The following is an 11327-nucleotide window of genomic DNA, read 5'->3' on the forward strand; positions in this document are numbered from 1 at the left end:
GCATTGACGGCACTTTGAACAGTGGACGTTACATTTCAGATGTGTTACGACCCGTGGCTCTACCCTTCATTCGATCCCTGCGAAACCTTACATTTCTGCAGGATAATGCACGATCGCATGTTGCAGGTCCTGTACGGACCTTTCTGGATATGGAAAATGTTCGACTGCTGCCCTGGCCAGCACATTCTCCAGATCTCTCACCAACTGAAAATGTCTGGTCAATGGTGGCCGAGCAACTGGCTCGTCACAATACGCCAGTCACTACTCTTGATGAACTGTGGTATCGTGTTGAAGCTGCATGGGCAGCTGTACCTGTACACGCCATCCAAGCTCTGTTTGACTCAATGCCCAGGCGTATCAAGGCCGTTATTACGGCCAGAGGTGGTTGTTCTGGGTACTTGATTTCTCAGGACCTGTGTACCCAAATTGCGTGAAAATGTAATCACATGTCAGTTCTAGTATAATATATTTGTCCAATGAATACCCGTTTATCATCTGCATTTCTTCTTGGTGTAGCAATTTTAATGGCCAGTAGTGTATAATCAACATCAAGATGAGTTTACTGTATTCCCTGGCTACCACAATCTCCGGATTTAAAACCAATGGAGAATCTGTGGGACCATCTGGGTCGGGCTGTTTACGCCATGGATTCTCAACCGAGATACCTAGCGCAGCTGGCCACGCACTGGAATCTGCATGCCTCCACATACCTATCGTTACATTCCAGAACCTCACTGACACTCTTCCTGCACGTCTCTCAGCTGTCCGCGCTGCGAATGATGTTTATTCAGGCTTTTGACAGTCACTGGCTGTACAATGTTGTATCTAATGTATTGATTTCTACCGCATTTCATGGCGTTGTTCGGAACAACAGAATGCGTGAGTGAAGCGCGATTTCTGATCAGCCCCTCAATGTTCGGATAACACAAGCGTTCTCAAATAATACAGCAGAACTGTCACCTTTCGTTGCGCTGCTTTTAAAACAACTAATTTTGTTCTTTTGCAGAATTTGGAACATCAGATGTACCGTGCTTCTGTGGGTGAAGAATCGGAAAGTGCTTTCTTCTAGAGATGCCTCTTGTGTGCCATCGTGTAGACAGACAAGGAACTTAACGTGAGGATCTTCAGCTGCCACGCTGACAGCTGCAGTTAGACATCTGTTCAGCTGGAGACCACTGCCTGGTACCGTTGTGTTGTATCTGTGACAGTCTGCGTTGCTCGCCCAAGTCATCTCTGATTAGCTCTTCTAGGATCGCGTTGTGTGGATCTTGACAGTGGAGACCCTCAGCCCGTATTTTCGCGGAGTTCAAGCACTGTTTCATCTTGGTGTGTGAACAGTTCTTCTGGTGGTTTTGTCTTCTATGGTCCCTTCTGCTGCTATTTGCATCTGGTAGTGGTAGCCATAGCTCTCAGCTAAGTGATGGCCAAAAGGTTTACCAATCCGAGGGCGAATTGCGCACGGAGCGGTTTCCAGGGTGCCAATTGTCGAGCAACAGGCGTCTTGGCTGCTTCCACATCCGTCCTTATGGCCTCGCGGCTATGTGACAGCCGTTAATCGTGTCTAGCAAACTATCGAAAGCTGACTGGAAATGGTCAAAGAATGAAAGTGAGGGCGATCTTAGGTTTTCAGCGATCTATTTACGTGTAGGGTAAGGTGGGGCTAAGTGAATTTTTTCGACTTGATGGATCATAAACAGGTATTTGGTATTTTATTGCGCATGTTAAATTGTAATGGTGAATAGACCATAGTTCTAAGTTTTGTACGAGAAAGGTACATTCCTTGAAGATATGTCCATGTTCGTTGTAAATAGTAAAATTTAGGATGTTGAAACGGAAAAATTAAAAATTTCTCTGGCTGTTTGAACAGTAAATGTGTCTACATAAACCACTGTAAACTGTCATAAAGTTACACAGAATATAGAAGATTACACTTTTTAATTATTCTGATAGTTGTTACATCCATGTCCCTCAGCAGAATTGGTTACGAACAGCATCTTCCATACAAATTTCGTGAAATCAAACCTTGCACTTTTCACTCTTGTTCCATTCTTCTTTCTTCCATATGTATAGTTGTAATATTTGATATTGTAGAAATAAAATGTTTTATTCCTCTGACTCGGCTTCAGATGGTGATGAAAATAAGTCCTCTTCTGGATTTGAAGGTTTCTCCTGAACACCGAGGGCGTTTCTACAACCTTGACCTTCTTTCTTCAGAAGTTTCCAAAATGTAGTATTGGCTTTCCTCTTGTAAGACCGAGATGAACTAGTGAAATCAGATAGCAATCTGAATTTATCTCTCTCCTCGCTCTTGTGGTACCAGCGGTTTTCGTTGGGACTGGCAAAACAGACATGATCGTGATGATGATTCACGATCGTGATGAGTTGCAGGGCTTGGGTTTACTTTGATTCTGTCCTAACACATCGGTATGCATATTTCATGAATGTGGACGAAGGAAGGAATTTGTGTTATGATATTTTGTTGCGACTGAAGGGGCGAATACCATTGCACTCAGATTCCGTCACAGTATTTCCTACATCAGCACCCCGTCTCCAGGTGACGTCGAAAATTTTACCAAAAACAAGTTTTATATTGGAAGCTGAGTGATTGTTGTGTGTAATTATGCTACATAAATACTTCAATAAAGAAAAAATAATACGTATTACTTTCCCATTCACAGAGCCCCCATGAACACTGGTTCACACAGCCCTATTCCCTTATTTTTTAAATTTAAGCAGTTAGTCAAATTTATAACAGACTTTGCTAGTTGTTCTGTTGACGTACTGGTACCGGAAATATTTATAACTAGGATTGATGTATTTCAGCAACAGACTTAATATTGCATGGCTGTGGCTACAATCAATAGTATCTCTTCTATTTTTTTTCTCGCTGATTACTGTCTGGATTAATTACATTTGGAAACAACTTCTTGCCGCTTATGCACTACTTGCCTGGCAATGGCCCTGGAACATAATGACGTTCGAGCTGAGCACACTGACTAGACAGTAGAATATTTTCTTCCTTCTATCCACCTAGTCCCATGATTCAGAAAGGCCCACCCTACCCTATATACAGGATGTAAGCGATAACTGTTTACAACGTACCACAATGATATGGAGGAGAACGATAAGAAAAATTCAATGCAGGACACTTGCGGTCCATCAAGGCGGGAACTACGCCCACACTGGTCTACAAAAACCAACTAGGCTACAGCGCATTCCCGCCGCGCAACGATTTTAGGCAAAACCGTTCTTGAATATTAAAAACGCCTTGTTCTTACACTTACGAAATGTAAAACTGACGTTTTTGTAAATTTTACCTGAAAATATTGTGAATTTTACAATATAAAATTGACGATCAACTCGTTTAGTTTGCCTGGCATTCTTACTACGAAATGGTTACGTTTAAATCGAATTGTAAATGTAATTACTATTTGTATAACGTTTATAAAAGCTCCTGTTTTCTTTAATTACCCTCACTGAAAAGTTTAAATTAATAATGTTAGTGAAATAGCCGACTAAGGTGATGCTGTTAAGAGAGCGAATGTATAAAGAAAATCCCGCGCGATGCGCATGTGCTGTAGGTGAGATGGCTATTTTAGGCCTATGTGGGGTTGTTTCCCTGCTTAATCAATAACAAGTGCCCAAAATCACCTTGTTCGTGTAGACTTCACCTATACCAACCACTGTAGTACGTTGTAAAAATTGTCGTTTACATTCTGTATATGCATACCCACAAAAGAAGCTCTTGTTGGGGTCTAGCGTCGCACTTCCTCTTAAGTTCTGGCTCACTAACTTTTCCGTGATAGAGATGGTTTATCTGTAGCGGAATGGAACAGCTGTGAAATTTTTCGTCATTCCAGTGCACCAAGGCACTCCAAAGCAAGAAAGAAAGTTGACGTCTTCGCAAAGGACATAACGCAAAACAGGCACTTGCTTAACACCGATTTCAATGCACTCGACCACGTTCCTAAATTTACAGCGAAATCATGTCACGTGCGAAAAAAGGTGGGAGTAGAAATAGGAAGGCACAGAGACCGCCGGTACTGCAGTCTATTTCCTCACACCACACGGGAGATAATGTGGTAATAGTGTTGGGAAATCATAGGTGAAGACATGTGACTATGATGGCTAGTGTCGGGCCTGAAAGCCCGCTCAGACAGCCTTATGATTTAGGCAACTGCTCACGGCTTAGTCCCGGTGCGACAGAAAGTTGTCATTTCATACTCGGTTTATTATGGCTTCCAGATGATGAACCAATCTAAATGATGAAAAACTGGCAAGGTGCTAGTAGGACTCGCGCACTGAGGTTTTCGTACAAACTTAATTATGTATACAGAGTGTTCATCCGTTCCGCTTATGGAGAAGATGGACGATTTCTGCCTGTTACGGACATTGATACTGGCAAGATATCGGTCCCAGTGATTCGAAGACTGTCGAGAATGTTTTAATTTCAAGTTTGAACGCAGATAACAAATGACAAAAGAAATACTTTTTCGTGCGATATAATTACCGATTACAAATTTGCACTTCTCCCTTTTCTTGTATTGTGATACTTTGCTTCTTGCCAAATTTCATAGTTTCAGGTCAATAGGTTTCGATGAGTGAGTATTCGATTACCAAAATATGTGACATAAATGACTATCTTTTGACTGAATTGACTTAGCTTAAAATTTTTCGCCCGCAGGGGGCTCCCTTCTTGGGAGTATGTGGGTGGCAACCACACGGGCCCTTAGCTAAGCCTGGCATTGCATCCACTTACTTGTGTCAGACCTCTGCTTTCTTCTTTCCTGTCGGCCTCTCTTGGTCAACTCTTGCTGCTTCGACCCCGACGGTATTAGGTTCCGAGGCCCGAGGGTGCCTTCATTTTCTTTTCTAACACATGGCTGTAAACCGAATGGCTCTCAGTATAAGGAGACCAAACTTACCAAGTGCCAACGGCCAGTAAGGGGGCGGATGAGCGGATAAGGAAGGGGCACCCCCTTGTCCCAGGGATGAGAAATTGTCCCTAAAGGCGGAGGAACCATTAACATGGTCAACGGCAGGAGGATGCAGAAGGCAACGGGAAACTACTGAGCCGGCCGCGGTGGTCTAGCGGTTCTGGCGCTGCAGTCCGGAACCGCGGGACTGCTACGGTCGCAGGTTCGAATCCTGCCTCGGGCATGGGTGTGTGTGATGTCCTTAGGTTAGTTAGGTTTAAGTAGTTCTAAGTTCTAGGGGAGTTATGACCTAAGATGTTGAGTCCCATAGTGCTCAGAGCCATTTGAACCATTTTTTGAAACTACTGCATTAACGATCCCATACAGGATTCCCAAATAGAAATATGGCTACGTCCAATTCAAAATTTTCCGGAGTTCAATTCCCCCATTCGGATCTGGGGGCGGGGGGGGGGGGGGGGGGGGAGGAGATGTCTTGGGCAGGGGTGTAAGGAGTAAAAATCGACAAGGCATAGCCTTTAGTTTATGATAATAAAATTCTTCTACCGCCAAGTGACCATAGACCCAAGTTTGTGATATAACGCTGAACTTGATACGCCAACCTGTTTCAGATAAAGTCTTAACAGGCGGACAGGCAGACGGATAAGAAATGACAAAAATATTTTTTCTTGTCATGTAATTACAAATCAACAGTTGCGGATTTTTTCCCTTTACTTGTACTGTAAAACATGTTTTCTTGCCAAATTTCTAAGGCAACGGGAAGCACACTATAGGTTTTGATTAGTGAGTTTTCGAGTATCGAAGTATGTGATCTAAATGGCCTGTATCTTTTGATTCCATTAACTTGGGAGCTTAAAATTTTTACACCGCCAAGGGACTACGGGCCTTAACATGTGATACAAATGTGAATTTGATACGTCGACTCGTTCCTGACACAGAAGGTTCTTAGCCGACGGACGGATAGACAGAGAACTAGTTAAGCAACCGCTACGAACTTCTCATCAGCTCAGTACGTTAAAGGTCGCTACATCGTGACGTAAACAGTGAGAAATCTCCTCCAAATCCGCCAAGGCTGAAACGTGTTCTGAACGTGTGGCGACCGTGCGAGTCCGGAAGCATTTTGCCGGGCTCAGGTGCTGTGGGAATGCAGCGTCAGGTGGGGACGAGATAAGCGGCGGCAGGCGCTATCGCGGGGCAGATCTGGTGACGCAACGCCGCGGCGTGCTGTTTGTTGGTCCGCCGGGATGAGCGGCCGACCAAAGCGGCCCGAGCCGCTCTGTGTGCGAAACTCAAACATGCGGGCTGTGGGCGCCGGTCGCTGCCAAAGCCACCCACACCGCTGCCACCAGCGGCCAGTATCACCCCCCTCACTGTAACTCTGACAAGTCTGCTAAAAAAAAACCAACTAGTAATTTGATACAGGGAATTCATTTATCGGCTGCTACACATTTTGTTCGCCGAATTCCAAATACTTTCGATGTGAAAATTTGTGGAAACATTTGTAAGGATATGCGGGAGAGAAATGAATAAACCATAGAAAGAATCGCCTTTTAATTTCCTTTTGAAAGGGTAACATTTGTTAATTTCGTACCATTTTTAAGCTCCAGGCTACAAACGTTGCTCAGTGTGACGACCATCTGCATCTACGACAGCTTAGAAACGCACTAGAGATTGCACTACTCCTGTGCGAAACATCGCACGTGGGATGTTGACTTCTCCCTCGCTATGCTAATCTTCAGCTTCAAACGTGCTTGCGTCCCGTTGCTAAAACCTGTCGTTCAGGTAGCCCCCAAAGCCAGCAATCATACTGATTCAAATCTGGCGATCTTGGTGGCTACGCAGTTTTGAACGATCGGCCAGTTATTCGGTTTTCTCCAAATGTGTTCGAAGGCCAGCGATCACACGTTAATGAAGCAGATCACAGTAGCGTGTGCCGTTCATGCATGTCCTTGGTCCTTGAGGTCCGAATTGCTCAAAGATAAAGGGAGCAGTCCTTTAATGCTTCGATGCTCACGAAGAGCAGCAGCAGTATAGCTGCTCACTTTGTCCAGACCCATGTTAACTGTCTGCAACTGCAATGCACAGTGATGCTTGAGAGGGAGTCCTACTGACGCCTAATGGTACGTCAAGACACTAACACTAATAACACCACAAATCGTGCTGCGCACAGTCTGAACATCATTCCTATAAAGTTCGGTACCCAGACGATGAATAGTTACCCGTCTACACAGCCTCAAGCAGCGAAAGTTTAATTGTAATGGTTCAGATGGCTCTGAGCACTAAGGGACTTAACATCTGAGGTCATCAGTCCCCTAGACGTAGAACTACTTAAACCTAACTAACCTAAGGACGTCACACACATCCAAGCCCGAGGCAGGATTCCAATCTGCGACCGCAGCAGCAGCGCGGTTCCCGACTGAAGCGCCTAGAACCACTCGACCACAGCGGCCTGCGTTTAATTTTAACAACACAGTATATACGTAACTTGTGTGAAGACGACGCATCGCAATGTAGTTAAGAGTTCACTTAGGCTGCTCTGTTTGTGAACGGTGGTCTAGTCCTGAATCCATTAAACGATGACTAAGATAACTAGAATGAGATTTTCACTCTGCAGCTGAGTGTGCGCTGATATGAAACTTCCTGGCAAGTTAAAACTGTGTGCCGGTCCGATACTCGAACTCGGGACCTTTGCCTTTCGCGGGAAAGTGATCTACCATCTGAGCTGCCCAAGCACGGCTCACTCCCCGTCCTCATAGCTTTATTTCCGCCAGTACCACACTGGAGTCGCATTCATGAGGACGACGGTTCAATCCCGCGTCCGGCCATCCTGATTTAGGTTTTCCGTGATTTCCCTAAATCACTCCAGGCAAATTCTGGGATGGTTCCTTTGAAAGGGCACGGCCGACTTCCTTCCCCATCCTTCCCTAATCCGTTGAGACCGATGACCTCGCTGTCTGGTCTCCTTCCCCAAACAACCCCCCCGCCCACCCCCCCACTCGCCCCCCCCCCCCCCCCGAAACCGCGCTGCTGCTGCGGTCGCAGGTTCGAATCCTGCCTCGGGCTTGGATGTGTGTGACGTCCTTAGGTTAGTTAGGTTTAAGTAGTTCTACGTCTAGGGGACTGATGACCTCAGATGTTAAGTCCCTTAGTGCTCAGAGCCATCTGAACCATTACAATTAAACTTTCGCTACTTGTGCCTGTGTAGAAGGGTAACTATTCATCGTCTGGGTACCGAACTTTATATAGGAATGATGTGCCCCCCCCCCCCCCCCCGCCAGTACCGCGTCTCCAATCTTCCAGACTTTACAGAAGCTCTCCTGCGAGATCTGAGTGATCTACCATCTGAGCTATCCAAGCAAGTCTCACGCCCCGTCCTCATAGCTTTATTTCCGCCAGTACCGCGTCTCCTACCACCTGCGAGTGCTTCTGTAAAGTTTGGTAGGTAGGAAACGTGGTACTGGCGCAAATACAGCTGTGAGGACGGGGCGTGAGTCTTACTTCGGTAGCTCAGATGGTAGAGCATTTGCCCACCAAAGGCAAAGGTCCCGAGCTCGATTCTCCGTCCGGCACACAGTTTTAATCTGCCAGGAATTTTCACTAAGATAACTAGTAGACTGTAAAGTTGAGTTCTTCTGGGCGACGACGGGATTTAGACTGATCAGCCAGAACATAATGAACACCGATATAAACCCGTCCAGGCGATAGCATCATCAACTGGCGAGGAATGACTGCTAATCTGATACGTGCACGGTGCATGTAGTATCAGTGAGCGTGCTGTCCGTGTGTGGAATGGGGAAGGCATGCGATCTGAGTTTCACGGATGGCAGATTGTGATGGCTCGGCACGAGCAGTTTGCAAATTGCACGACTTGTCGGGTGTTCGAGGAATACTGTGGTGAGTGTCTTCAACACGTGGAAGAAAAACCAAGGTGAAGCCTAGCCCAGACGTCGTGCGGTTGGACGTCCGCCTTTCATAACAGATGTCTGATGTCGTAGGCTGGGCAGACAGGTGAAACAGGACAGGTGCCGAACTGTGGTGGAACTAACCTCAGACTTTAATGCTGCGCAGAGTAAAGTGTGTCTGAACACTCAGTGCTCCAAACTCTCCTAACGATGGGCCTCCGCAGCCGACAACCCATGCATCTGCCGGTGTTAACATCACAACATCGGCTACTACGAATGAAATGGGCACGTGACCATCTGCACTGGACGTTGGCGCACTGGCAGATCGATGCATGATCTGACGAATCCCAACACCATCATGCCGCTGGGAGGGCGCGAATCCGTCGTCTTCCACTGCTCCTTGACATCAGTTCTTCGAGAGGAGACAAGCTGGCGGCGGCTCCATTATTCACTAAATGTAACTGTCGTGTGGCTAGGGCCTCCCGTCGGGTAGACCGTTCGCCTGGTGCAGGTCTTTAGAGTCGACGCGACTTCGGCGACTTGCGTGTCGATGGGGATGAAATGATAACGATTAGGACAACACAACACCCAGTCCCTGAGCGGAGAAAATCTCCGACCCAGCCGGGAAACAAACCCCGGCAGTTAAGGTATGATTACATTCCGTCGCGCTGACCACTCAGCTACCAGGGGCGGACCATTATGCTCTGGCTGACATTCAGTGGACATCCATGGGTCTGATCAGTGTATGTCTTGATGCGGTCGTGAGGCACGGTGTTGATTCTGTGTAATTAATTGTTGATTCACATTAAGTGTACTCCTGCGTCTGCTTATATCAGCGTTTGGCGTTGGGTGTTCACTCACGAACAATTTGTGCAACGTAGCACGAAAGCATGACAAAATCCATGTTGTGTGGGCTCTCTATGGCGTCGGACCCTAACGATTTTGCGCATTTATAGTGGTTGCTTTTGCCGTGAGGCGACGTCTCTGTGTACGGCTGTATACCGTATCTTCTGGAAAACATAGCAGTAGTGGTTCAAAAATTTCATGGACAGGTTCGTTATTCGTAAAATTTAATACTTAAATATTGAAATTAAATTTTACCACGCGTTATCTTTGTACTTAATATGGAATTAAAATACATAGAGTACATGTCGCTTATCAAATTAAACATTTAATTTACAAATTACACAGGACACCTAATTTCAATTTCAGCAGCACATAAGAATTTTGTGTTAAGCAAAGTAACCCTGATGCGAAGTAAGAGCAGCTTCGACACCACACATCATTAATAGGCGAACACCATGAATTTCTTGAGACACGACAGCCTGTAGGTGGAAATAGGCAGTAATGCCTGGCTGAACATGTCGTTGCTTATTCCGTTAGCCCATCTCTGTTGACTTGAAATGAAACCATTAGGAACTGATGCGGTACATGTCGGCAACTAAATAGATGCAGGTCCTTCTCCATGCGATTTATGTTTTTTCCCTGAATATAGTGAAATCATTACAGGTTAGCTGTAATTTGCAATATATTGCCGTACATTTCTCGGCATTTTTCCTTGGTTATTAATTTATTACGTTCATATTCAATGTAGGAATAATAATCAGCACTAGTGCGATCCTCGCGCGACTTAAAACCGGCCGTGCTGTTATGTTGAAACATTCCCTCGGCTGCGGCGACGTTACTACAGGCATAGCACTCTCTCTCTTCTTCTCTTCATCCTCACCCGGTGAAGTTCTGCTTCTTCGAAATTCCGTGAACCACCGGAAGACTATCCCACGGGAAGGAGAAAGTTCCCCGAAAGCCATTTGCTAACCCCTACGGCTTCCAGTCCCGCATAATCTATTTCAGGAATCGTAAAGAAATCATCACTTCGAAGTGCCCCCTTTCCAGCCCAGTGCTATTCGCGAGATTGACTGCCCTACTAGCGGGAACGCACTCTGCAATCCAGCAACAATAACGTGAGCGATTTGAACTTCGCGCGCGACCTTAATGAAAGACGCCACTCTCGACATAATGACTCAAGCACTAAAACACGAATCCGTCGTGTTCCAGGGGAACTGCTCCTTGACACCTGTACTGTGAAGGAGACAAGCCGACGGCGGCTCCATTTTCTCTGGATAACATTCACGTGGGCATCCATGGGGCCTGGTCAGTGTATGTCTTGATGCGGTCGTGAGACACTGTGTTGATTCTGTGTAATTAATTGTTGATTTACATTAAGTGGACTCCTGCGACCGCTTATATCCGCTTTTGGCGGATGGATGTTCACTCGGGAACAATTTGCGTAATGTAGCACGGAAGCATGACAAAATCCAATTTCGCGATAAATGGCTCTAATTGCAACCGTCTATTAGTTTGTATCTATTTCATTTTTTAGCTCTCGTCAAACTCTACTGGATTGATAAGTGTCTGTCTGGCAGTGCAGAATGCTAGTTTGATTGACGAAGATCTTTTCCTTATGGGGGTGGGTGGGGGAGTGGTGAGTAGT

This window comes from Schistocerca americana, chromosome 1, assembly GCF_021461395.2.
Source record: "Schistocerca americana isolate TAMUIC-IGC-003095 chromosome 1, iqSchAmer2.1, whole genome shotgun sequence".
Classification (NCBI taxonomy): Eukaryota; Metazoa; Arthropoda; class Insecta; order Orthoptera; family Acrididae; genus Schistocerca; species Schistocerca americana.